We start from the raw sequence: 26,034 nt of genomic DNA, 5'->3' as shown, positions 1-26,034 counted from the left end.
ATGCATAGCAGGGGGCGGCAGAAAGTTAGGTCGACGGATGAGATTAAGAAGTTTGCAGGGACAACATGGCCACAATTAGCACAAAACCGGGGTAGTTAGAGAAGTATGCGAGAGGCCTTTGCCCTGCAGTGGGCGTAGCCAGGCTGATGATGATGATGATGATTATGGTATCAAAAGCCACGTGACCAAGTGATGACGTCACGTTCCCGGCGTTGGATCTGCTGCGGCTCCCACTGGGAAATCCCACGGTGAACAGCCACGACGTCGGACGTGGCTGTCCGACACCCAAAAAGTTGACTTTGCCCAATTCGAAAATTGAGTTGACCCACGTTCAAAACCGACCTGGCCCACTCCAAAAATTGGCTTGGCCCATTTCCAAAACTTGGGTGGGCCACCCCCAAAATTCCCTTTGCCCAATTCGAAGATTGAGTTCAGCCACGTTCAAAAACCGACCGGGCCCACTCACGAAATTGACATCGCCCACCCCCAAAATTGACTTTGCCCAATTCGAAAACTGAGCTGCCCCACGTTCAAAACCGACCTTGCCCACTCCCAAAATTGACTTGCCTCCCCCTCTCAAAAATACGGGTGGCCCACCCTCAAAATTTACTTCGCCCAATTCGACCACGTGACCAAGTGAAAAATACCGCGCGGAAAAGTCATACTGCTTTCGCATTCAATGCACGTAAGGAGACACGAGTGCCTCTTACTTTTTCGTACTAGCGTTCGGCAGCACAAAAACGGATCAACGTTACGCAGCAGATTTGGCAGAGTCGGCGTAAAGCTTCATACAAGACCGGTGTAACGTGACTTCTCTGATAGCCGGGAGTCAGCTGGTTAGCCAGAGCCCGTGTTTTGTAATGTTCCATTTAATTTCCCATTCTTGCGATCCGTCGCACTGAGTGGCTGATGCCAGTGCTGACGGCGGCTTCAGAACCGATGAACGCGGGCAAAAAGAATGGAAAATGAAATGGATAGTTGAGATTTCCTCGACCATTCTGAGTTTGTAGACACCTGTTGATTTGCGCAAGTTATGCTGAAAAAGTCAGCCGCCAGGCACCAATTCCAGTCCGGACACAAACCGCAAGTACTAAATTAGCTAGTCCGCACTGCCTGACTGGAAGGATGTTGTGAAGACCTCAAGGCTAACAAATCGCTCTGCTAACAGTCTGTAGAAGGCACCCTCTCCGAGGATTTAGGCCTTTTAGACATCGATGGTTTCGTGACGTCTCTTCGCGTGTGTTTGTTGGGGATCCCCTACGCTCCGAGGCACCGGGATCCGCCGGGCGCCTCGCAACGTTGGGTGCTTCGCGCACGACTGAAGACGGCGCACTTCTTCCCCGCTCTCCTCCCTTACGCGAGGGCGAGATGCACGCTTTCACTCGCAGTGGCGTAGCCAGAAATTTATTTCGGGGGGAGGGGGTGTTCTCCGCCTACAACTATACCCCCTCCTCCCCCTCCATCATCTCTCTCTCTCTCTCTCTCTCTCTCTCTCTCTATATATATATATATATATATATATATATATATATATATATACACACGCAGGAAAGAGACGACGAACTTTTTGGAAGATCAAAAGCGTGGCAGTTTGGGCGAGTTGGTATGTCATGACTGTTTTCAAGACTCAAGACTTCTTTACTTGTTAGTAAAGAAGTCTTCCAAAAAGTTCGTCGTCTCTTTTCTGCCTATGTTACGTCGGGTCCTGCGTGCTGAACTTTGAAGAAAACCCCTATATATATATATATATATATATATATATATATATATATATATATATATATATATATATGGAAGTTGTACACCACGCAAAGACAAACTCCTAGCACTCCTGGAAGAAGAAGAACAACAACTTTATTGAAGAATAAAACGCTCAATGGGTGGAGCCCCTAGACAAGGGCCCCACTGGCTTCCGCGCGCCGCCTTGCTTGTCGGATGATGGCCCTTTGGACCTCTTCCTGTGAGCTGGACAGCGCCGCCTCCCATTGTGTATGCTCCGTAATTTCTGTGTTTGTCTTTTGTGGATATGCCGTGCATGCCCATGAGATGTGGTCTAAGGTGGCGTGGCTCCGCACCATGGGCATGTGTCCATATATCTTTCGGGATGAATTTTATGGAGAATGTGCAGGTTGTTATATGTATAGGTTTGCAGCTTTCTCCATATAACCTGTTCTTCCTTACTGAGATTATTATCTGGGGGTCAAGAATGTTTTAACAACGAGGACTACTTTCATTACTAAGGCGTGCAGCCACTTTGCATCAATTTATGATATCATCCTTATGCTATTTTGATAAACGAGGATATTAAAAAGCTAAAATTTCGTTTACGAATTGATGCATTCATATAGGTCGGTGACCTAGCTGGTGCATGACTTGGAAAATCTAACAGCGCTAAAAACGGGGACAGACAATAACAAGACAGAGCACTATCGTGTATCTTCTTGTTTGCAGGCCATACTTGTTGCAGCCCAGGCAACAGTGGAGATCACCGTTGTTTTCCAGCCAGATCTTCTAGTAAGTGGCACGGCCACGGCTACGTGCGGCAGAGGGTAGGCACTATTTTACGTCACCTGTCGCTCAATCACTATAGCTTCGATAGTATTATACGATGAAAGTTTCACTTACTTTCGTTGACCGGCTGTCCGACTTTTTGAAGAGATGTTTGGAAGTAACTTGCGATCATGGTATTGCAGTCATCACGCAACGCATATTGTTATTTGATCACACTCAGGAATTGATGAGGCAGACAGTCCGAAGCAGCGGCTGCTTCCTGTTTATAAGCCTTTGTGGAAATTACGGCACCCGTAGTCCGCAGTAAAATAAGGGCCAATAGCTCTGAGAGATTTGAAAGTGTCGTGTCTCCTGACGCCCGTCTGTTCTGAATATTGCCGAAACGTTAGGATGGGCTCTCCGCAGCAAACAGCATGTCTTACGACAGGGCAGGTTAGCCTCAGCTAGGCGACTGGCCACGGCGGCCGTCTCGTGTTGAGCGATCGGGCAGTGACGAGACGCTCTCCCTATGTGCATAATTATCCGCCAACTTGGTTCTTGACGCATTTTATACGCGTCGCCCCCCACCACCCCTCGACGTATCCATCACCCCACTCCACTTCTCAAAATTATTTTCCGTTACTCGCTGTCATACACATTCACCGGCTTGTCGAACGGCGCGACGGTTGCTAATATTCCTATATTTCTGCTTTTGCGTGGAGTTCCAAGCCATTCCATTTACCCTCCCACCTGTTTGTTGTGGCGGTTTCTTAGCTTCCCTGGCCCAGCACCCCCGTCTTTGATATATTTTGTCGTGGGCAAATCAGCGTTCTGTAGGTCTTTCTTTCTTGCCCTGTTTTTTGCCCTGTTTTCATTCGTAACGGCGTGTACAAACTAGCCTAACAGCAAGCTCTTCTCAAGTTTATTAACATAATGAAAGTCAGAGACAAGGGAAAGAAAAAGAAAAAATATGCAACTAGCATCGAACAGGAGCTGACGTGTCGGATCAAGCTCCTCTTGGCTTGCACTCTGCGCCGGGTTGGTTTAAGTACTGGGTATTTTTATTGCGATAGCAATTATATGGACACTCCAGGCACATTTCTGCCGTCGCCGTAGCCGTGGGGTTCCGCATAAAGTCCAAGGGCGCATAAAGTCCGGCGGCTGCTGACGGCGTGACCGTGCGGGCGCCGCACCTTGAAAGCGATATGCGATGTTTGTAGAGTGCGCGTAGTGCCGGTAGCTTCGTATGCGCTGGGATTTCGAAGTTTCTTTCGCGTTGAAGCGAGGGATGGGGGCACGAAGGTCAATGCGATCGCTGCTGCTGCCGCGATTCCTCACTCCAGCATTTTGACAGCGAGTTTCCGCGCTCATCGAGCGAGGTGTGTTCATGTTTACCTGTGCGCGCGTGGCACCGTGCTTGTTAATTTAGTTAATACACGTAGGCGGGTTAGCTAGTTTGAATCCATGATAGAATGTGTAAGCGCGACTGAACGAGGGCGTATAAAGAAACAGCCACACGGAGACAGCGCCGTCTCTATGTGTCTGTTTCTTTCTACGTCCTCGTTCAGTCGCACTTACACATTATATCATTGTTAATGTATAGTTGGTAAGCGAGTGTTTACAAGTTTATACAGGCGATAAAACTACTATCCTTACCATAGGCGCCGACTACGGGGAGTTCCGGGGCCCGAGCCCCCTCCAGAGTTTCCCGGGGTGGCTGAGCAGCCCCCCCCCCTTCCCCCGCGGGCGATGCCGATCCTCCCTTCTACCCCCCCCCCCCCCCCCCCAATAACACACACCTAAAGTGTCATTACCAGAGTTTTGTCACCCACATCATTTGAGGTTTCTTCCGACTTTCCTCGACCTTTTCACTTGAAATTTTACTGGGGCTAATAGCTTACTGCATCATTGTTGCGCGGACGTGCACGGCTTTTGATTCATACGTTCGCTTTATTTCTGCAAATCCTGACAGTAGTAGGACATGCGCATGAGAAGCACTAGCGGCGGCTGCCTCATCCGTATTTTCTCGCTTCAACATTGTTTTAAATTTCCACTGTAAACACCATGCACATCTCTCTCTCTCTCTCGGCGTGCCATGCGCGCGAAACGGTTTGCTTTTCCCTTCCGTTTCTCAGTTTTATTGCGATAGCAATTATATGAACACTCCAAGCGCATTTTTTCCCGTCGCCGTGATGTTCGGTAAAAAGTACAAGGGCGGCACCACCGTCGCCGCTCGTCGTATGCTGTAGATTTATGGAGGCAAGCGGGGAAGCAGCGCGTGAGGGAGAGGGGGGCGTCTTCGATGTACGGTCGCGCGCACCGTATCTTGAAAATAATCTGCAGACGGCTCATTACTTTTGTATGCGCTGTGTACTATCCGCGTCAAATGAAACGTGAACAGCGGAGCGCATGGCCCAAGCATAAGTGAAGGTGTAGTGCACGCCGTCCAGTCATCACCATTGACAAGCGCGCACATCCGATTTGGCCGCACGGCGCTCGTTTGGGAGTCAAACAAACGGCCCAACGCGTTCGGCACGCCCACGCTGGCCACCGTAGCGGCTTCCAGCCATACCGCACTGTGCAAACTTGGGGCACTATTCTCGACACGCATGGCGGCTGCACGGCCGCCATTATCCGCCATGTTTACTCTCTGATTGGCTGTAGAGAGGTCACGTGTTTTAAAATTTGTGCCGGGAAGCGGAAGTATTGCAAAATGCAATTTTGCGTTTTCATCAAGATGACGAAACGTGACGTGGAGCTGCGAATGTTATGGACTAATAAATTTTTTTGGTCCTTGGCAGCTATATTGCGATGTTAGCGCTTCAAAAAGAATGTGAGCGGTAGCGCGCAGAAGCCAGTGCAATGCATCTGCAATTGCGCGAATATGTGGTGGCGATCCAAGATATGCGCCATGCCAGCTTGCTGATTGGCTGAAGGAATATCTCGTGAGGAGCGTCACAGGAAAGGCTGTTTCGTAAACGTCATTTTGACGATGCGTGACGTTGCGCTGGGCCGCCATTGCTGAGATTTTCCGCCATAATTTTTGCTGCGACGAGCCGCGCGAATTATGCTAATGAGCAGCCATATGCAATGGCAGCCGACAGGAATGCGTATCGCCACATTTTCCCCGTCGTTTGGCACCACGAAAATCTTTTGTTCATAACGCGTGCTCATAGTATTTGCATCGCTCTCGGGTGGTGTTGACATTTGTGTTTGGGGCCATCATTTTTTAAAAGAACGCGTTTATACGAAATAAAATTGGTTGAACATAGCAAACTTTCGGCAATGTTGTCCACTTTTCACTGCTGCATTTGTATTGTAATCAAGATGAATGCCTTTTTGCACAATCAGAAGTTATGACAACGGCCTCTTTCTAATATATAAAAAGAAATGTACGCAAGGCGGCGCCTTGAAGTTTCCTCCCTCGGTGCGAGTAACCAGCGAAATGAACAAGAGATGGCAGCTCCGGCGCTTGCGTCGCGCTAGTGGATATCTCTGGCGCGCGCAACGCTATCGGTGATACTCGGCCGTTTCTCAGCCAGCCGAGTCGGGCTGAGTCACTTGTGTTTCACGAGATAGCGATAACGTGGCCTAGAACGTGCGCGCATCACCACTGGTAGGTCGCGTATGTTTTCACAAGCAAGAAAACAAGCGCGTTGGCGCCAACCATGCGATGACTCATTCCATTTTCCGGGGACACGCATCCTAGCTATTGAAGCAGACGACGGCTTGTACGCAGCAGACGACGGAAGCGAGAAGCGTTTTCGACGGAATAATCATATGCTTTGAGATAGCTGCTTTATTTTTACTGCGGAGGAAAACTGTTTTGCTTTACTGATAACGCTACATTCAGTGCCATCTTTTCAGTTTCTTAGGCGAAACGTCAAGTTGGCGTCACGTTACGTAAGCAAAACTGGGCCACCAGCGCCATATTGTTTGCGTCGCGCCTACGTCACGCACCGAAGAAAATGGCGGAATGTCCTGGGGCCGAATCTTATAACGGTTCGGTTGGGGAACCGTTCCTTTGGCCTCACCTGATTGGCCAAAATTTTGATTACGTCACAGGTCGTCAGAGGCAGCGGGGCGGTATCGCAATTTTTGAATACGTCACGCATCTGTCAATCATCTTCAAAGCGAACCGGTCGTAGGAACCGGCGAAAGGCTAGTCCGCTTTGGGTTCCGTTGCTGTGGCTTGGCTTTGGCTTGTGACCCTGGCCGCGCGCGCCGGTCGCGCGACCCCGGAGACACGCGGGCGTTGCGCGCGCGTGCGTTGGTTGCTTCGGAGGCTATTACTTGCCTTCGTCGTCTGCTTGGCGTTCCTCTTTCGGTGTCGACCACGGCTGAAAGCGCGATACGCGTTCGAAGAAGTGACGGATAATGAGTTGCACCGCCCTTGCTGGCTTTCTAAGTAAACCTTTTGCAGGCTACGCTATCAAATGGAGGGGACTCAGGTGCAAGCTTACGAGTGGCCATTCCACGCAGAGGAAGGAATATTGCGCGCTGCGGTTCATCGCCACCGGCCTGCAGCTCCCAGAGGTCGGTCGGACGTGAAGCATTCATCGGAATGACCTAGATCTCTGCTGCCGACACTGTCCACAAAGTTGCTCTCGCAATTACTGTGTTGGCTGGTTGAAGGGCTGGGTCAGCTTTCCCGTGACCTCAGCTTCAAAGCCAATGCCAAAGAGATATTTGCATGGTGAGATCGAATTCTCGGTGCTATCGCCAGCGTGAATAGCTCGCAGATCGCCGTTCAGCAGTCAGAAGGGTTCAACCCAAGAAACACAGAACCTCTTAAAAACTTCTTGAAATGGCTACAAACGGCTATAGACGTCTTGGTCTATGATAAGACTGAAAATAGAATTTCTTCTAAACATAACCTCAGCACTTGGAATATGCTAGTATATGTTCTATCTGCGGCAAAACCCACTACTGATGTACTAGAGTCTATTTTGGTAAACACATTCAGAATGTCTAACTCAAGAACTTTTCTAGATCGTTTTGTCTAAAAGTGCATAAATGCCAAACGACGTGTTAAAAGTGCGGTTACCGTCGGCCGTCGGCTTTAGCGAATAAAAAACGCCACAAACAAATTGAACTCGTTAGAAGCAACATAATTGGCTTTAATGTTAAATAATTTCACACCAGAACTTCAACAATCAAGGGCGTGTTATTGTTTTCCATACGGGGCGGGCACACGACGCCTGGAAACCATTCTATGCTCGCGCAGCAGGCATACTGACCGCAGCAGGAGTGAAACGCCGGCGTTGTACAGCGGTGTCACAGAGCCACCGCGCTGCGATCACTTCGGTGGCACAATCCAAATTTGTCAGACATCTCATTCCGTGCTGGAAACACTGGGTGGCAGGAAGTTTGAAAAAATGGCCACTGCCGCCCGCAATGTCTCGTACGTGGGTTCGTTATGCCAGTTGTTCGTCATTCTAAGCCGTTCTGTACATTTCTACTGGATATTAACTGGAGTCATTTAGCTGTGCTGATGCTGTTTGCCATGTGTTTTGCATCAGTGCTTCGTGACATCGACTGTATTGCCTGTTTTCGCCGACGGCTTACTACCACAATGGCGGGATCCGCGTTCGCCACCTTCGTGTCTCGGTGTGTCTTCTTTGTACGTCGCACGTTCGGATAACACTTCTTCCGGTAAGTGAAATACATTGCACTTCGTTTTTCGTCAACAATGTGAATATCTTTAGGTGTTACCCGCGACAATTCTTGATAGATGGGCTCTTCTGCCCTGCGATTTTTCGTCATCTTTACTTTTATACGAGGGTTGTGCTTGTGTTGAGCCGTTCAGCACTACCGCGCTCCATGGCTTCCACAACACCAGTCAGAGCTTTGCCCTGTGTGGTTAACGTAGCACGAATCAACCGAAGGCGTGCATTCGAAGACGACGCGCTGGCTGTAATGCTGAACCAGACTGAACTCGCCCTATTTTGTGTCCTTTTGTTCTTGCCTGTGCGCGCGTGTGTCAGTGACTATGCAGTTTGTAGCGTTCCCACTTTATAGCAAAACAAAAATATAACTGCAATGTTTACTTCATCTGTACAATCCCAAATTAAATCGTCTGCTGATGTACAAATTTCACTTGTGTTTTGTTCTAAATAAGCAGCAAAACCATTAACCTAGTAGGTGCTTCATCTGGGAGTGAAATCACGACAGCTTGGCATGTATTCATGAATGACTGTGGCTGGGTCACCTTATTTGTAATTGCAAATCTGCCTTTCAACTGACTTGATGCTCTCTTATTTTGTTCCTTTCACTCTATAGACGGCTGGACATCCTTCTTGTACCTTGTCGCTAGCTGGATGACGGGACCTCATCGTGATCAGTGTAAGCTAATGTACTGTACCCTCTTTGGTCCTCCCAGTGCTTTTTATATGGGTTAAGGCCAGGGAGCGCTTCGTGGTAAAATAGCTAGTTGGTGTCTCAAAACGGGCATTTTTTGCACTGGTTCATTATAAGCTGCCACTTATTATAACCAATTTCTCAGTGCCAGTGTACATACACAGTTCTACTATTAATTAGTTTCCCCCTAAGCCTTACAAAATTTAACTGTAGGTAGTCAGTGCTATGTAAGAACTCGCAATTTAACTCTGTTGTGTCATACAAGTATTCCATACATGATTAAAAACTTGCTACAACAGTGTACACTACACCTTGCTTCCCTAATGCACAAATGTATTCAAGCCAGTATTTGGTTAGTTTGGCATTCGAAATGTTTTCTGCGTGATTTAGTTTTTTTACAGGAATTTACTGTACAGCATCAGCAAGCAGTCTAATTTAAGATTTATGTGTGCTGTAAAAGGTGTGCTTTGCCGCTAGAATTGATAAAACATGGGCTGAGGCTTCCATTCAAGCACAAACTTCAACTTTGCTCTATCACCGTCCGCACTTGGCTGGCGCTTGCAAAATGAATCGCATCAGGTAGCTTGTGCCAGACTGTTTCTTAACCTTATTGTGAGGAGATCACAAAGTGATGTGTGGAGGCGCCTGCGTCTGAGATATAGATTGTGCTGCAACAGATATGCGTGTAGAACAGGCATGATGCTGAGTGTTCCAGCAGTTTGCAGAGGTGCTTTTAAAATTTTGTCATAACTGCAATTTTACCTGTACTGTTTTTTGTCACCTGTTTCAATAATATAATTGGAGGTGTTGTCAGAATTTAGCAATTTATTTGCCCTGGCCCATTAGCCTGCCGCATTTGATATTTTACTAGGTGGGCAATTATTCAGCATGGACCATTACTTGAATACACCTTTTTGTGTGCAGTGGCTTCTCAATTGCGTTTCAACGTAGATGCTCAGAATTACCTCAGGCTATAGATGCACTGATGAATTTGCTACCTATACGAATCACTTTGCACTTTCTCGCGCAAACAGCATAATAACACTTCCAAGACAGTGGACAATGTTATGGTTTGATCACATCATGAGATAGTTTCAGTATTGTATGACGCATCATCCAAGGTGATGCATCGTTGATGTGAGGTATTGCCCTAAGCCAATTAGGGTCACATAAAAATATATCAACAAAAGTGATTGATCCAGCTAGGAGTGTTGATTTGGAACACTACTTTATCACCAGTCCTCCTTTCCATGCTACCTGCTTACTCTGTACTGCATCATCTTTAAGTTTGAAAGGAAGGCAACAGCTAGGCAGTGCAAAATGCCAAACTTGCTTTTAGTTCAACAACATGAAACGCTGTTTAACTTTTTAATTAAGCTAGTACATCATTTACCTGCAGAGTGGATTACTGTTTTAAACCGATTATATTTTGCAGGAAACTTCTCAGACTTGTTTGACAGGTTGATAAGTGGCTTTTTAACCACAAAACACCATATATTAACTTAAAGGCTGACTTTGACTCTGCTATGCAATTTAATGACTATATTCCAGGGAATATACTAGTAATTTTAAACATCATCGCGTACATACCTTACGATAACTGTAATTTAAGAGAAAGGAGTGCTTAAATTTATTTTTAATGTGAGGCAAACTTCTTACTTAGCACATATTGCTAATTGAAGTTCCAATTTCAATAGTCCCATTTCCTCCCTCGCATTTTTTTCCCCCTCTTCTGTGCAGGTATTGCTTGCCAATGTCTACAAGAACCGTCGCGCGTGGCCTGTGACAGCAAGCTTTTGTGGGCAGCAAGTGCTCTCCTACGAAGGCTGGCCTGCTCTGGCAGCGGCGGCAATCATCTTCAAGATTTATCCATGATCACCTCTGCTGCTATTTGTCACTCTTGTTAATTACACTTTCTGCATCTTTGTTCATTTATTAGGTAATAAAGTATGAGTATATGACGTGGTGTGAAGTTGATGTCTTGCTGCATTTTAGCATGCAACAATCTTTTATGCATAAAAAGCTCATCGTACAGTTTATGAAAAAAAAATAACAGCATATTATGATTTATCTTTCAGTTCTGGTAACGTGCAACGTACAAGAAATTCACTAATGGACGATATGCCGAAGAACTGGCCATTATTTCTGCGTGATGCTGTGCAAGCATGTGGCGTTACCTTACAAGAGGCACCCACAAAGTAAGTTACAATTTACTTTTAAATGAGGCATGGATATCACAAAAAAATATATTTATATTGCTAGTTAGAGTGGTTCGCAGAGTGTTTTTCCACATGTGTACTATCCTTTATTTCTTAACTCATTGTAGCACAGCGTTCTGTTTCGTATACTGGTGTAAGGCTGTTGTGCCCCCTGTAGCTGAAAACAGGATGTAATTTTTGCCTGAACTGCAGCATCACTCACAAAATTTTTCTTTGCTAGAAACTATTTCAATTTGGTAGAAACCCAGCAGGGCGCAGTTTTGTCAATAATGACATGTTTCATGCAGAGATGTTCTTGTTTAGGTCAATGGGCGAACATTGGAATGATATCAGCATACAATACAGATCTTTTATTTGCAAAATAATTCTGACAGGTGGCATGCAATTGATTGGTCTAATTAAAAAGCACTAATTGACCAATGAGGCTGTACTACACTATTCCCATGGTTCACATCTGGAAAAACTACCTGTGCATCACTCTATCCGACAATATAAATTTTTTTTCTGATGTCCATGCCTCGTTTAAAATAAATTGTAACTGTGGGCAAACGTCGGGTTACTGTAACAGCTGCCGCAAAAATTTGAGGGAATGTCTAATAAAAGTCTTCAGTTCTTGTCAAGCTGTCCATTAGCCAACTTTTAGCGTAACGTTAGCAGGGCTTACTGAAGTACTTCTAGACGTCCATGGCTACAAAATGTCTTGACCAAGACAGCTACTAGGCTTTTGAATTAGCCGTTCAAGACATCTTTTAGACGTCAAATAGCTGCTTGCGTGTTTCGTGGGAACCTAGGCTGGTTCAGCACTTCCTTCGTTCGGCTGATGAAACTATACAGTCAGGACGGGAAGATATTGTGGAGATCTCTTATTTGGCTGCCTTTTCTTCTCTGGTTCGGGAGTGCCGCACTTTGTTACTCAATTTTACGCCACAGCGCGCACCGTCAGCACCACACTCTTCGATTTGACTTCGCGCAGGCAATGCAGGGCCCGTTAATAATTTTAATTGTGGGGTTTTACGTGCCAAAACCACTTTCTGATTATGAGGCATGCCGTAGTGGAGGACTCCGGAAATTTCGACCACCTGGGGTTCTTTAGCGTGCACCTAAATCTAAGCACACGGGTGTTTTTCGCATTTCGCCCCCATCGAAATGCGGCCGCCGTGGCCGGGATACGATCCCGCGACCTCGTGCTCAGCAGCCCAACACCATAGCCACTGAGCAACCACGGCGGGTAATGCAGGGCCCGTGTATTGTAATGTTCGATTTCAAGTTTCATTGCTTTTATCACGCGACGCGCCGTGGGGCTTATCGCAGGGACAGCGGCACCGCGGCGGCGAGCGAGTCATGTCCGAGCCGATGACGAAGGGCGAAAAAAGATGGAAAATTGATATAGTCGGCTAGTAAAGGTGTCCCTAACAACCAGTTCACGGTTTTGTCGCGCTCGCTACTTGAGAAGTGCCGGCAGTGCGTTCCTGTTGCGTGCATCGTGGGAGCTCCTGGTAGCAGACGACATAGCGCTGCGCTCTGCCAACTCATTTACGCTTGCGATACCGCCTGTCGGCTGAGAATAAAAAAGAATGACATTAATAAATTATTTCTGCATTGCGTAAACGCCCGGCACCACACGTTTATACTTCAAAACTTGGCGTATAATATTTAATTTATATTTTACATTTATTTAGCAAGCAGAAACATTCTGCAATTCTTCGATTAGCTCGTCATATAATGACGTACACTTCAGAGGTGGCACCCTCTCATCTATTGGTCGCGTCCTCCCCTTCTTCCACCGCTGGCTTGGGAGTGGCACATCTAGTGACGTAAGCGGCGAAGCGAACGGTTCGTATTCCGAACCGTTATAAGATTCGGCCCCAGAATAGCGCCCTTGCTGATTTAAACAACGAATGTGGCGCACAAGCGGCAAACCACATGAGTGAATCTATAATGACGGTGCAAACTGCACTAGGCGCACCGCTGGATCGCGCCGATAGCACTTACGGTTTCGGCGAACTGCGCGACAATACTCGCCGCAAACTGCAATATTTTAGCTTCTCTTTCATATTTATTTTCTCCCTTTCAAATGTAAGAACCAGAACAGAAGCGAACATATCACGCGGTGCGGCCAAACCGGATGTGCGTGTCTGTCAATGGTGATGACTGGACGGCACGCACTATGTATACCTTCACTTATGCTTGGGCCACGCGCTCCGCTGTTCACGTTTCATTTGACGCTGATGGTACTCGCCGCTCTTGCGTTGAAGCGGTGGACCGCATGAAGGTCACTTCGCTCGCTGCTGCGCAGCCGCGTTGGTTACACCAGCTTCCGGAGTCCTCCACTACGGCGTGCCTCATAATCAGAAAGTGGTTTTGGCACGTAAAACCCCATAATTTTTTTGGTTACACCAGCCTTTTGACAGCGAGTGCCCGCGCTCATCGAGTGTGATGTGTTCATGTTTGCTCGAGCGCTCTAACACCATATGCTTGTTAATTGAGTTAGTAAGCGAATTTTTCCAAATTTATACGGCCGACAAAACTACTATCCTTACTTCGTATAGCTATGCACTAATTTTCTATCGCTGTCGATGCTTCGCCTTGCGGGTGGAATTGCGACTTTTTCGTTAGTTTGTTTATAATTGTGTTTACTTCTTTTTTCATTTGAAGTTAAAGCTCATTTCTTCAGCAGCTCATTTTCTTTCTTTTGGTATATTTGAGACCGCACTGATGTCCAGGATTTCTCCTGGACGGGGAAGTTCCCCTTGGACAGCCGCTCTTCAAAAATTTGGAGGACGCTTAAGCTTCGCCTTTAAGAGTGGAACGCGATAGCATTCAAAGATTCCTGACTGCTTCTCGTGCTTCCCGGCAACTGGAGCGCATGTAACCGTAATGTTTACCGGGAAACGCTGGCCGCAAATGCTGTGCACCAAGGCGGGCTTTGTGGTAGAAACACGGCCTCTTGCGTGGCCCACGATGCGAGACGGAGGCGAGCGCCAGCTGGAGGTATTGCAAGGAACCGGGCGCGCCGCTCCGCGGTTTCCAAGACACCCATCGCGCCGGAGCACGCAAATGGCGGACGCCGCGGCCCGTCTGTGTGTGTGAAGGGGTTTCTTTGAGTTTTCGCGTAACAGAATTTTCTCGTATAGACAAATTACAATCCGACGCTATCATGTCTGTAGATTGTGTGCAAGTCGTACTTTGCTATTTTTCTACGTATTTTAGCTTGAGAAATTCAATTAGTTCAGTATATATCTTCCTTGCGCCACTTGGAGAACCTGGATATGGGTAAGCCGGCACCTTGACCGCAACAAGTTCGCGTCGTTCCCGCTAGTAGCACTAAGCTGAAACGCGTTTTTTTTTTTTTTGAAAAACTTGCAGGGGGCGGAGAACTTAGGGCGGCAAGGATGACGTCATCGACCCGCATTTTGACGCTAAGATTATAGCCTGAGGTCTGCGTTATCGGCTAAGTAGGTGTGTAGAGAAGCGCACTTGCAGTGTGCGACGTGAAAGCACTGCGTGGCCATTTTGAAAGCATATTACGTGGTTCCTAATGTCTGTTTTGGAGCGAGCTACACAGTGTTAAAATGCAGGCGGACCTGGAAACGCAAGGACGCACTCCAGTCGTTTTCGATTTTCTCGCGTTTGAATTTATCTTGATTATCCAAGCATGATACTGCGTGCGTTCCTAATGTCTGTTTTGGAGCGAGCAACGTTCGACGACAGAACGATTACCACTCGTTTGAATTCTTAAAAGTTGCCCGGGAGTATGTCGCGCAAAAGTTCAAAAATAGAATTACGCATACAGCTTCGAACTCACTGCGTACGGATCTTTCGCACCACCGTTACGCTGCTGCCGTACCACGCAGAAAAACGTTTTGCTGTTTGGAAAGAGTTCCGTGACACTTAAGGCCAGCAGTGCGGCACGTTTTAAAGCACTAAGATCCCTTTTGCGAGTTTTCGATTCGCCTAGACATCCAGCAATATTTAAAAAAAAAGCTATGCTCACCTTTTCTTGAAGCAGACTCGATCAAATTCTTGCACACATCGGGCGTAGGAATTACTTGTGAAAACATTTACCAGATCCTCTGCCTTTCATTACGGCACGTAGCAGCAAATCCTAATGTCATCTCTGACATTACACTATCTGTAATCAACTAAAAAAAAAGCTAGTATATCCTACGAATTTCGAAAAAAAGAAGAAAGAATTCAGTTTCTTACGGAGGCTAGGAAAGAGAAAGTTATGCCGTCTAGCATTGCAGCTGCCACCTGTGCTCGTTGTTTACCTTTCTTGCACCTTTCCTCCTTTATTCTCACTATTTAAACGCAAAACATTCGCAAATTTTGTTTTCTCTTTATATTTCTGAATTTATTCATTCACCACCAATACAAGCGCTTTGTTCCTGCCGAAATGGGAGCACGAGCGTTGGCACAGATCGCGGAAGCAGATGACAGCGAACAGGTTATACGCCACGCTGCCTGTACGTTCTGTCCCTAGCGGCAAAACACTTGAACTAGTCCATGCTGGGCAAGGGCAGTGCTTCCTCTGGCACTAGGGACATCTGTGCAGGTCTGGAGTTGAGAGGCCGTGAGTGAGTACTTATGAGAGGGAGTATTAGGTGCGCCGAGGGCAGATAGCTTCGTGTGCGCTCTGTTCTAGTCGCTTAGTTCGCATTGAAGCGAGACGCAGTACGAAATTCAATTCGCTTAATTCCTGCTGCTGCCGCCCTTCCTCACGCCAGCGTTTTGGCAGCGAGTGTCAGCGGCCATCGAGTGAGATGTATATATGTTTGCCTGTGTGCGCGTGACAACCATGCTTGTTAATTTAGTTAATATAAGCGAATGTTTTCGAGTTTATACGGCCGATAAAGCTACTATCCTTACTACGCCTTCCGGGCGAAACTGCGACTTTTTTTTTTTTTTTTTTGCTGTCTTGTATGCTTTACAGATTTTGCATGTTTTCTGACTTGAATACCTTATTGCATTCGCATTCTGCGAAGTGCAAAACGATTGCTGCCTGCTGCAGTCCTTAATAAAATTCGCGTGCTCCCGCGCCCGATCGTTAATGCAGCGGTTTATTAAATGTAGCACCGGTCGTAGAACAGAGGAATGTCATGGACAACTTCGGTGGTGTAGGCGGTGTACTTTGTCCGGTGCTTTTTAATGCATGGGTAGCTTTTTTATTCGTCTGAATTTACAAGTCTGCACATCTTGCTCAACTTGTTGCATCTTTATGTGTATACTCATAGTGAATAAATATTCAACTACTGTGTAAGCTGTCGAGAAGGTTCAGGCCCGTTGATTTCAGTGCATGGGATGCGATTTTTTTTTCTTTCTTTCAGTTTTCTTCTCAAATCTGAGCTTTATCTCTTCAAGAATTGTCTCCTCCTGAATAGCAATTCCACAGCGAAGTAGTGATGTCGCCGGCTGGCGGCTCTCCCATTTGCGCTTTTGTGCTCCTCGCAAGTTTGCCATGCTTGTGCGCTGCAAGTGTTTTTCAAGTAGAAGTTGTGAACTGTTTCGTGCTGTCGCCTCGCATCGCTTGTCTGGCGGCGCGATTGAGAACGTTGAGGCAGAATATGTGCATCTGCGCGTAACGTTGGCTATGCGAAATGTAAATGGTTTTAGTATTGCTAGCTAGCTGCGAATTCCATGCATGATTCAGCACATACGACACGGCATTATGCCACCATTGTATCAGTTGTTTGTCGCTTAAAAGAACATGGTATACATGTTTGCTCTCGATTGACCATGCATGGAGTCTTATTTAGGTACGCATTTTACAGTGATCAAATTATTTTATTTTTTTCATAACTTGTGCTGCGGCCGATCCTGGTGACAATTGACGAAGAGCAGAGAGAAAGGAAAAATGATATAGGTCATTCACAAAATACGGCCCCGGAATTAAGCCTATACAGTCGACTTCCGTTACTTCAACCTTAGCTGACGGGACCGACGAAATCTATCGAATTATCCAGCGGGTCTAAGTAAACACGTAGAAAAAAAAAACGCCAAAACATTGCTGGCAGTATCTGCGCTATTCTAACATGCACCTGAATCAAACACGCGCCTGCTTGCTAAATGTACAAAACAGAAGACTAACGTAGAAATGACATTATGAAGGCTCTTAAACGCACCAGATTTTTATAGCGATATCAGTTATATGGGCACTCCAGGCGTATTTCTGCCGTCGCCGTGATGCTCCGTATAATGTTCAAGGGCGATAACATCGTCGCCGCGCGCTGTATGCAGTATTTGCGAGTGAAAGCGCGCGAGTGGGTGAGCCGACGATGGCGGCTCAATATCGCGCGCGCAAGGGAGGAAAGCAGGGAGGGAGCGCGCTGCATTCCGTCGCGCGCAAGGCACCGGAAGAAGGGAAGGGAGAAGCGATGTTCTACTCCGGCGGCTGCTGCGTATGACGAAAGCATGTGGAAGAAAGTGATCTGCGAGGGGACAGAGAGCGCGCCGGGTGCTGACAGCTTCGTGTGCGCTGTTTTCATTTCATTTCATTTTTTTTTCATTTTATTACCTTAAAGACCCCATTCGGGGTATACATAAGGGGTGGTTAACATGTGAACACAAGAAAAGGCAGGTGTTACATTGAAATACAAGTTTCAACAGTCGCCGCTTGGTTCGCGTTAAAGCGAGAGGCAGCACGGTCATTTCGCTCGACGCTGTTTCCGCGCTATCATTAAACATTTACCTTTTTATGATTATATCCATCCCCTTTCATCGAAAAGATTCGCTGATCTGTCACAGGTAAAAAGGAAACTAGTAAATAAACCTATGTGCTTGGAACCATAATATCTATTTAGTTCACTCTTGGTCACAGTCACTATCCTCCGAGACATGGATGGTGAAGTGAAACTCGTAGCGGGAGTGGTCTATGAGCCGTGAACAAACAGCGAGCACAAAGCTAAATATTATTACATACTCACTTGCACGCAAATGAGTATCACGCTAAAAATCACTTCTACTCTAAAGAGTGCGTTCTTCGTACACTCTTCCGGTGCCTTTGTAAATACCAGCTTACTGAAAATCCCAACACAGGTTAGTATTAGCCTATACAGCTATTGTATTCGACATATAAGACATTTATTAGTGTCACACGAGTTGTGCAAATGTTTGTTGTGTAATGAAGCGGAGACGCCTCGTGTTTCTAAGAGCGGCTCGGAGACGACGACGACCCGTGCTGCGTTTAGCAAGAGAGCTCGGGCTGTTCGCTGCTGCTAGGCTGCTGTTTATCTGCTGCTCCTCGCCTTCGATTAAACATCCTTATATTTGGTGGAGATTGCTGGAATCCCTCAAGTCAACCTGGAGCTCCGCAATCGTACGTTGCCCACCGTCACGACTGATGCGACCTACGCACCAACTGCACCCATGGCTGCCCCTGTCACCTGCGCCGGCGTTCGCCGTCAGCGCGACCCGGTCATCTTTTGCGGGACCGGAGAACATGACGTCGAAGACTGGCTGTCCTCCAACAAACGTATAAGCGCTCACAATAAGTGGGACGACCACTCTAAACTGAATAAAACGTCATCTTTTACCTTGCTGACGTCGCCAATCTATGGTTTAAGAATCACGAATCTGATATTTCGAATTGGCCCGCATTCAAGACACATTTTGCCTAAGTGTTTGGCCGTCCCGCCGTCCGCAAGCTACGCGCCGAACAGCGTCTACGCCAGCGAGCACAGCAACCGGGCGAGACTTCCCCAGATATATATGGGATGTCTTGGATCTCTGCAGCCGTGTTAATCCAACGATGGCGGAGGACGAGAAGGTCAACCGTATTCTCAAGGGTATTGAGGACGACGCGTTTCAAATGCTACAGGCCAAGAGTCCAACCAGCGTCGCCGTCCTCTTGAACCTGTGTCAGAGTTTCGACGAATTGCGCCGCCAACGTAACACCGCCCGCCAAAACGTCCCAGGCTGACTGGGTCTCGGCCATTGCAGATGCCACTGGCCATACCGATCCTTCTGCTCTCGTCATTCAGCTTAGGATTTCATTCGCGAGGAAGTGGCCCGCCAGCTGTCGCTGCTCTCTCTCACAGCCAGGGCAAGCCAGGGGCCTGCCACAACAATACCTCCGGCCGTACAACAAGCCACCCGTGCCCAAATATGTGACGCACTTACCCCCGTTCGCCCGCCAGCTCATGTGACAGTACCGCTCTCCTATGTCGAACACCCCTCTCTTCGCATCTCCGACGGCACCGCCCTCTTATGCCGACTACCCGTCGCGGGTCACACCTCCGCCGCTCATCTATGCTGCCGTTGTCGCACGATCACCCCCACCGTCATATTCCGTCCCACCACCAACGCACTGGGTTCCGCCTGCTCCCGTTCCACGGCAGTCACCCCAGCTTCTTCGTCGAGCCGACACGTGGCGCACGCCAGACAACAGGCCTATTTGCTTCGCCTGTGGCATTGCTGGCCACGTTGCGCGCTTTCGTCGTCGTCGTAACATGCCCACGCACTGTGACGCCTTCGATCAGTTTCCCTACGCGCCACAATATGCCGCCGAGATGCGCCGCCAAGACGCCGCTGAGACCCTTCGATCGCGACGGCCGTTCAGACAGTCACCGTTCTCCGTCTCCACGTCGACGGTCGCTGTCATCTATGCGTCGTCAGCCACCGACTGTCGAGGGAAACTAACTAGCGCAGTTCCGGAGGCAAGAACTGCAAGTTCATCGAACTTTCTAAGGCCTCAATTTTCACCACAGAATGTCATTGACGTCCATGTCGAGGGGTGTTAGATATGGGGCTGTTTCCTGAGCCTACTTCAAATTCCCCAGACCACTTCGAATCGCGCCACTTCTAAGTAAGGGATGCAGAAACACGGATGACACATTCCAGAGGATCGCTTGAGCCAACAAGTTCACGTGCCAACAAGTTCGTACGCCGCGGTAGCTATTCAATGCTTGAGTTTTCCAGAAAACGAAGGGATCGCCCGGCATTGTTGCAAGGAAAGTGGGTCCCGAAACAAGACGGCTGTGATGTACCGGGAAGGCCTGGCAGCGTCGCACCGGTCGCCTTTGAAGAAGGCATTTGCCACCACAGCGGGGCCGTACCACCGGGAGCAGGTGGGCCCTCGGACAATGGAGCCCAATCATCCCCCCTTCTCTGCCTTTGAAGAGAGCATTGCACCACAGCAAGGCAAGACCGCGGGGAGCCGCCGGGTGTGACCTCACCGCACGGGTGCCTACCATTGGCCGAAGGTGGCGTCATCGGAGCGGACTCTCCCATTGGCCGAACATGACGCGACTTCCAGTCCTCGAAGGGTTTAAAAGAAGCATTCCAGAGAGACCAGAGCATTCCCTGATTCACCTCTCTCGAACTTCTTGCCGCGGGCCGCAGCGTCCGAGTTGCTGCCGGCCCGTAATGACTGCACGTCTGTTACTTGACTCTCACCTCTCTGTATATAATGTAAAATAAATACTCCCAAGTTTGTTTTCATACCGAAGTCCGTCCCCAACCCCTACAGGGGACATCCGCTCAAACGCTTATCGATACCGGGGCTGCCGTTTCCGTCATCCATGAAAATCTTTGTTGCAAGCTGAAAAAAAGTCACGACCTCTCCATCTGGCTTGGCACTCTGCACTGCTAGCGCGCAACACATTAATCCTACAGCTGTATGCACCGCTCGTGTAGTCATCCAAGACGTTTTGTACATCATCGAGTTTTTTGTGTTGCCCTCCTGTTCTCATGATCTCATCCTCGGATGGGATTTCCTGTCACGTCATAGTGCCATCATCGACTGTTCTCACGCGCAAGTGGCCCTTTCGCCGCTATATGACTCGCCATATTGGTCGGCGCCGACCTCAAAGTCTTCGCTGATGATGATATTGATCTGCCTCCAGAGACGTCGGTGCTTGCGACCTTGTCGTGTACTGCAGTGCCAGACTCAACTGTGGCGTTTAGACCATTTGACATGCTTGCTCACCGCAAGGAATTATTTCTCCCGTTCGCCATCCTCACTGTTAGGTCTGAATCCGCTTGATACCCATCTGTAATCCGCACCGGTATCCAGTGACCATACTGTGCGGTGAGACCTTGGGATTTGTGCAAGCTGTCACGTGTATTGAAGACCTTGACATTCACAATGGCGGCCCCCTTTTACATCTGGACGCTATAACTTGCGTCTCATCATCACCACCTTCAGCAGTTTTCGACAATGCCATCGCCGCAGACCTCTTGCCGTCTCATAGCACTCAACTTCTTAGTCTACTGAATGAGTTCGTTTCTTCGTTCGACTGCAACAAACCATCCTTGGGCCGTACGACAAATGTATCTCATACTATCGACACCAGTTCTCATGCCTTTCGCGACAGCGTGTGCATCGCGTTTCTGCAGAAGAGCGCAGAGTTATCACGGAACAAGTGGACGACATGCTGCAGCACGGCGTCATTCAGCCTTCTCAAAGCCCTTGGTCGTCACCTGTCGTTCTAGCGCGACAAAAAGGTGGCACGATTCGGTTTTGCATCGATTATCGCTGCCTAAATAGGATTACAAGACGTCTATCCACTGCCTCGGATCAACGATGCTCTTGACTGTCTCCAAGGAGCCGAATACTTCTCGTATTTAGATCTCCGCTCTGGCTATTGGCAGGTTCCCATGGCTGAGGCTGACCGCCCAAAGACAGCTTCCATCACTCCCGATGGCCTGTACGAGTTTAACGTTATGCCTTTCGGCCTCTGCAATACTCCCGCCACCTTCGAGCGCATGATTGATACCATCCTTCGCGGACACAAGTGGAAGATTTGTTTATGTTACCTGGATGACATTGTTGCTTTCTCACAGGATTTTCCGACACATCTCGCCTGTCTGCATGAAATACTGACCTGTCTCACTTCAGCTGGCCTACAGCTCAAGCAGCGCCGTTTTGCTGCCCAAACATTAACTGTCTTGGGTCACGTCTCGAAAAACGGTATCCTTCCTGATCCCGACAAGCTTCACGCAGTCGCCGAATTTTTGAAGCCCACATCTATCAAGGCCCTACGAAGTTTCATAGGCCTGTGCTCTTATTTTCGACACTTCGTGCGGAACTTCGCCTTTATTATCGCACCCTTGACGAAGCTGCTTACCGCAAGCAAAGGCGTTTCCACATGGTCATCAGCATGCGATGAAGCCTTTGACAAGTTACGCGAGTTGCTGACTTCACCGCCGATTCTTCGCCATTACGACCCAACTGCGCCGACAGAGGTTCACACCGATGCCAGTGGTGTCGGCCTTGGTGCGGTCTTGGCCCAACGGAGAGCCACGAATGAATACGTCATGGCTTATGCCAGCCGTACCCTTAAAAAAGCCGAGATGAATTACACCGTTACAGAGAAGGAATGCTTAGCAATCACTTGGGCATTGGGAAGTTTCGTCCTTATCTCTACGGCCGTCCTTTCAGCATAATCACTGACCATCACGCCCTTTGTTGGCTCTCCTTATTGAAAGACCTGTCGGGCCGCCTCGGCCGTCGGGCGCTTCGCCTGCAGGAATATGACATTCGTGTCGTATATTGCTATGGTCTGAAGCATTCCGACGCGCTCTCTTGCTCGCCAATGACACCTGATGTGGCTTCTCTTTCCGTTCCTTCTCCGACCTCAGACCCATCACTACTGACCGCTATTGACATGCCCTCCGAGCAACGCAAGGACCCATCGCTTGCCCTGCTGCTCGACTACTTTGCCGCTACATCGGTTGTTCCTTCAACGTGAACACTACGCCATCAAGCAGCCCACTTTGCCATGCGAGACAACACCCTCTACCGCCGCAACTATATGCCTGACGGTCGGAAATGGCTTCTGGCTATCCCTCGTCACATGCGCTCAGATATGTGCGCATACTTCGATGCTGACCCTCAAAGTGCCCACGCCGGTGTCCTAAAAACCTTCACCAGGCTGCGTCAACGATATTAGTGCCGTGGAATGTATCGGTTTGTACAGCAGTACATTCAATCACGCACTGCCTGCCAACAAAGCAAAACTCCCCCACTGCGCCCTACTGGCCCACTACAGCCACTACCGTGCCCTGCTCAACCGTTCGACCGCGTAGGCATCGACCTCTATGGCCCGCTCCCATACAGCAGACGTGGAAACCGCTGGATTATTGTTGGCGTCGATCACCTGACGCGCTATGCCGAGACCGCAGCTCTTCCCGCCACAACCGTGCGCAACATTGCCATGTTCATTCTCCGCAACTTCGTCCTTCGCCACGGTGCTCCTCGAGAACTACTCAGCAGTAGGGGTCGTGTCTTCTTGTCAGAAGCAATACAATCTCCCTTCGCGAGTGCCAGATAATTCACCGGAAGTCGACCGCGTATCAGCCCCAAACGGACGTCTCACAGAGCGCTTCAACTGAACACTGGGAGATATGTTGAGGATGTACGTCTCGTCCGACCAATCAAATTGGGACACCGTACTCCCGTTTGTTACTTCCGCTTATAACACTGCGACACAAGCAACCACTGGTTTTTCACCTTTTTTTCTCTTGTATGGGCGTGAGCCTTCGTGTCCTCTGGGTACTATCCTGCCCTACTGACCTGACGCTTCCGAGTGCACAACTATTTCAGAAGTCGCCCGATATGCTGAAGATTGCTGCCAGCTGGCTCATTCGTTGACCAGCGAGGATCAGGGTCGTCAGAAGACAAGACGCGACAGTCATCAGGCCACTCCCACTTTCCCTACTGGTTCCCTTGTGTGGCTATGGATACCACCTCACATGCCCGGCCTTTCTTCGAAATTACTTGCGTGGTACCACGGTCCGTACCGGATCATCGACGCCTCCTCCCCTGTGAACTATATCATTGAGCCCGTCACACCATTGCCAGACCTTCGTTGCCGAGGTCGGGAGACAGTGCATGTTAGCCAGCTGAAGCCTTATTTCGACCCCCTCATCGTCTCTGCTCCCAGAGTTGCCAGGATGGCTCTGTTTCACACCCGGGGCCAATGTAATGAAGCGGACGTGCCTCGTGTTTCCAAGAGCGGCTCGGAGACGACGACGACCCGTGCCGTGTTTAGCAAGAGAGCTCGGGCTATTCGCTGCTGCTAGGCTGCTGTTTATCTGCTGCTCCTCGCCTTCAATTAAACATCCTTACAGTTGGTTTAATAATGTTAGTCTCTTTGGTATATGTAACGGCTTACAGCTATTCAAGATGCATTACCAACAAGCCCACGTTGCAACCCTTGTGAACTTACATCATAATTCTATAGGCAATTCATATTAGCTGCACACAGGCACTTACCCAGGATTTTTTTTTTCGGGGGGGGGGGGGGGGGGGGGGGGGGAGGGCACAACCCAAGGTAACTTATGTGCAAATGAGGGGGGAGCCTTTACTATCACAAATGTGAATAATGCCCAGCGTTCGCCATAATGACGCGTAAAACCGCAAAAGAGGAATGAAATAAGGTGTATCTCACAGGTGCGCCTGTGAGATACACCACTCCTTTAATTGGCAAACAAGGAACCACATCAATTGGACTCGTGCAGGAAAGAAGCGCGGAAAGAACACTGCCAAGAACAAGTAAACAAGCGAAATTGTAAAATAAAGATTTCTAGTAGCGTTGTTTGAATCAGATCTGAAAGAATTATAGGGAAAATATATTTGCGAAACAATCACAGTTCTTCTGGATCCCCCATTTACTGCTCTATCAAGTGCCAAAAGCAACTCGTATTGTTATTTGGGAAGTTGCGTAACAATGCGTGGCCACTAGTCCCCGTACAACCGCATAAAGCGCAGGACGCTGCGGTTCCAGATGTACTGCGCCCACTGCGGAAAGTTAGAAAAACACCCACATAAGCACAGCAGAGAAGTGGCTACGCCAGGCGGCTCGACTGGTTACCTGCAGAAGCGTCATTCAACACACGGAATTATTCTCCACTTCTGGCAGCATTTTCTCTACTTTCTTTTTAAATAAAAAGAGGTTGATCCATAAATATTTTCACAAATTTGTCAATTTTCGCTTTTCATTCTTGTTTGGCTGTTGCCTCTGCTCTCTCCCTTAGCAGATCACTTAATTTCTCAACTCCTAGGACTCTTGTTTCCAGTTGCAAATTTTGCACGAAAAGTGCTGTACAATTAAGGAAAAATCAGACAAGGTAACAGGTGACAGTCATATCCCTTTCCTGGTCCCTGGATCAGTCTAAATGAAGAAGGTTGAACTAAAGAAGCAACAGCGATGTGCATGACCGTTGAATAGATGGTACCAACTGAACGCATCTCGAGTTAATAGCTCGGGCACCGAATCAATGAGAAAACTGGCCTTCAAATGCCAGGAAATGCTGATAACTACCGCCATCCAAAAAGAGTGAAAAAGGCAACAAAATGTTGATCACCGAATAACTGTCAAGTCTCAGGATTGATTCTGTGGCGCTTTAGGAATGTGTGTGGGGAGATATGCCGATTAATTTCGGGAGCCCCCCCCCCCCCCCCCCTCGAGTACTTGCCTGGCTGCACACCAGTGTTGAAGCTATTAGTGTTTCAGCATCTACAGCTTGATAGTGCCTCTCGACAGGCTAATCGAAATACATATTAGGCCCACCATCAACATATTAGTTACAAATAAAGCTTTCTGGCCTTGTAAGTTGAAGCAGTAGACTAAGATCATGCATATTTGTACTGGAATATTGGAACTACATGCCAGTTGATTTTTATGGGACTTGATATGTCAATTGGTAACAACATGTCCCAATTTGATATCAGTAATGCCATGAATCAAAACAGTTAATAATAATGACAGCGTTTAACTTTTTCGTTACTTAAACATCTCCAATAAATTTTTACTTATATTTTCTTGAAGAACTGGCACTTGTAAATCCTCCAAGCTTTGCCTGCATGGATATTGCAGTCAAATGGTGCATACATCAATGAAGAATTGCCATGGAATGTGCCCATCAGTGGCGTAGCCAGGGGGTGGCACACTGGGCATGTGCTCCCCCCCTCAAATTTCCACGTTAGTATGTGGCCTTTCCCACCCCCTCCCCATTACTACCC

The 26,034-nt window shown here is 48.1% G+C and overlaps 1 long non-coding RNA gene across 2 annotated transcripts; it reads left to right on the top strand.

Moving 5' to 3' along the window:
• The first annotated feature begins 7,772 nt into the window (after positions 1-7,772).
• On the top strand, positions 7,773-10,811 carry LOC129388210 (uncharacterized). 2 transcript variants are annotated; one of them, XR_008615241.2, is made up of 3 exons: positions 7,773-8,145; positions 8,773-8,835; positions 10,591-10,811. It is a non-coding gene; the product is annotated as an uncharacterized lncRNA (long non-coding RNA). The 2 variants fall into 2 exon arrangements; XR_011892180.1 differs by lacking the exon at positions 7,773-8,145 and having other exon boundaries at positions 8,398-8,835.
• The last annotated feature ends 15,223 nt before the right edge of the window (positions 10,812-26,034 follow it).

The sequence above is a fragment of the Dermacentor andersoni genome, chromosome 1, assembly GCF_023375885.2.
Source record: "Dermacentor andersoni chromosome 1, qqDerAnde1_hic_scaffold, whole genome shotgun sequence".
Taxonomy (NCBI): Eukaryota; Metazoa; Arthropoda; class Arachnida; order Ixodida; family Ixodidae; genus Dermacentor; species Dermacentor andersoni.
The sequence above is the reverse complement of the archived record's forward strand: the minus strand, read 5'-3'. Positions and strand labels throughout refer to the sequence as shown.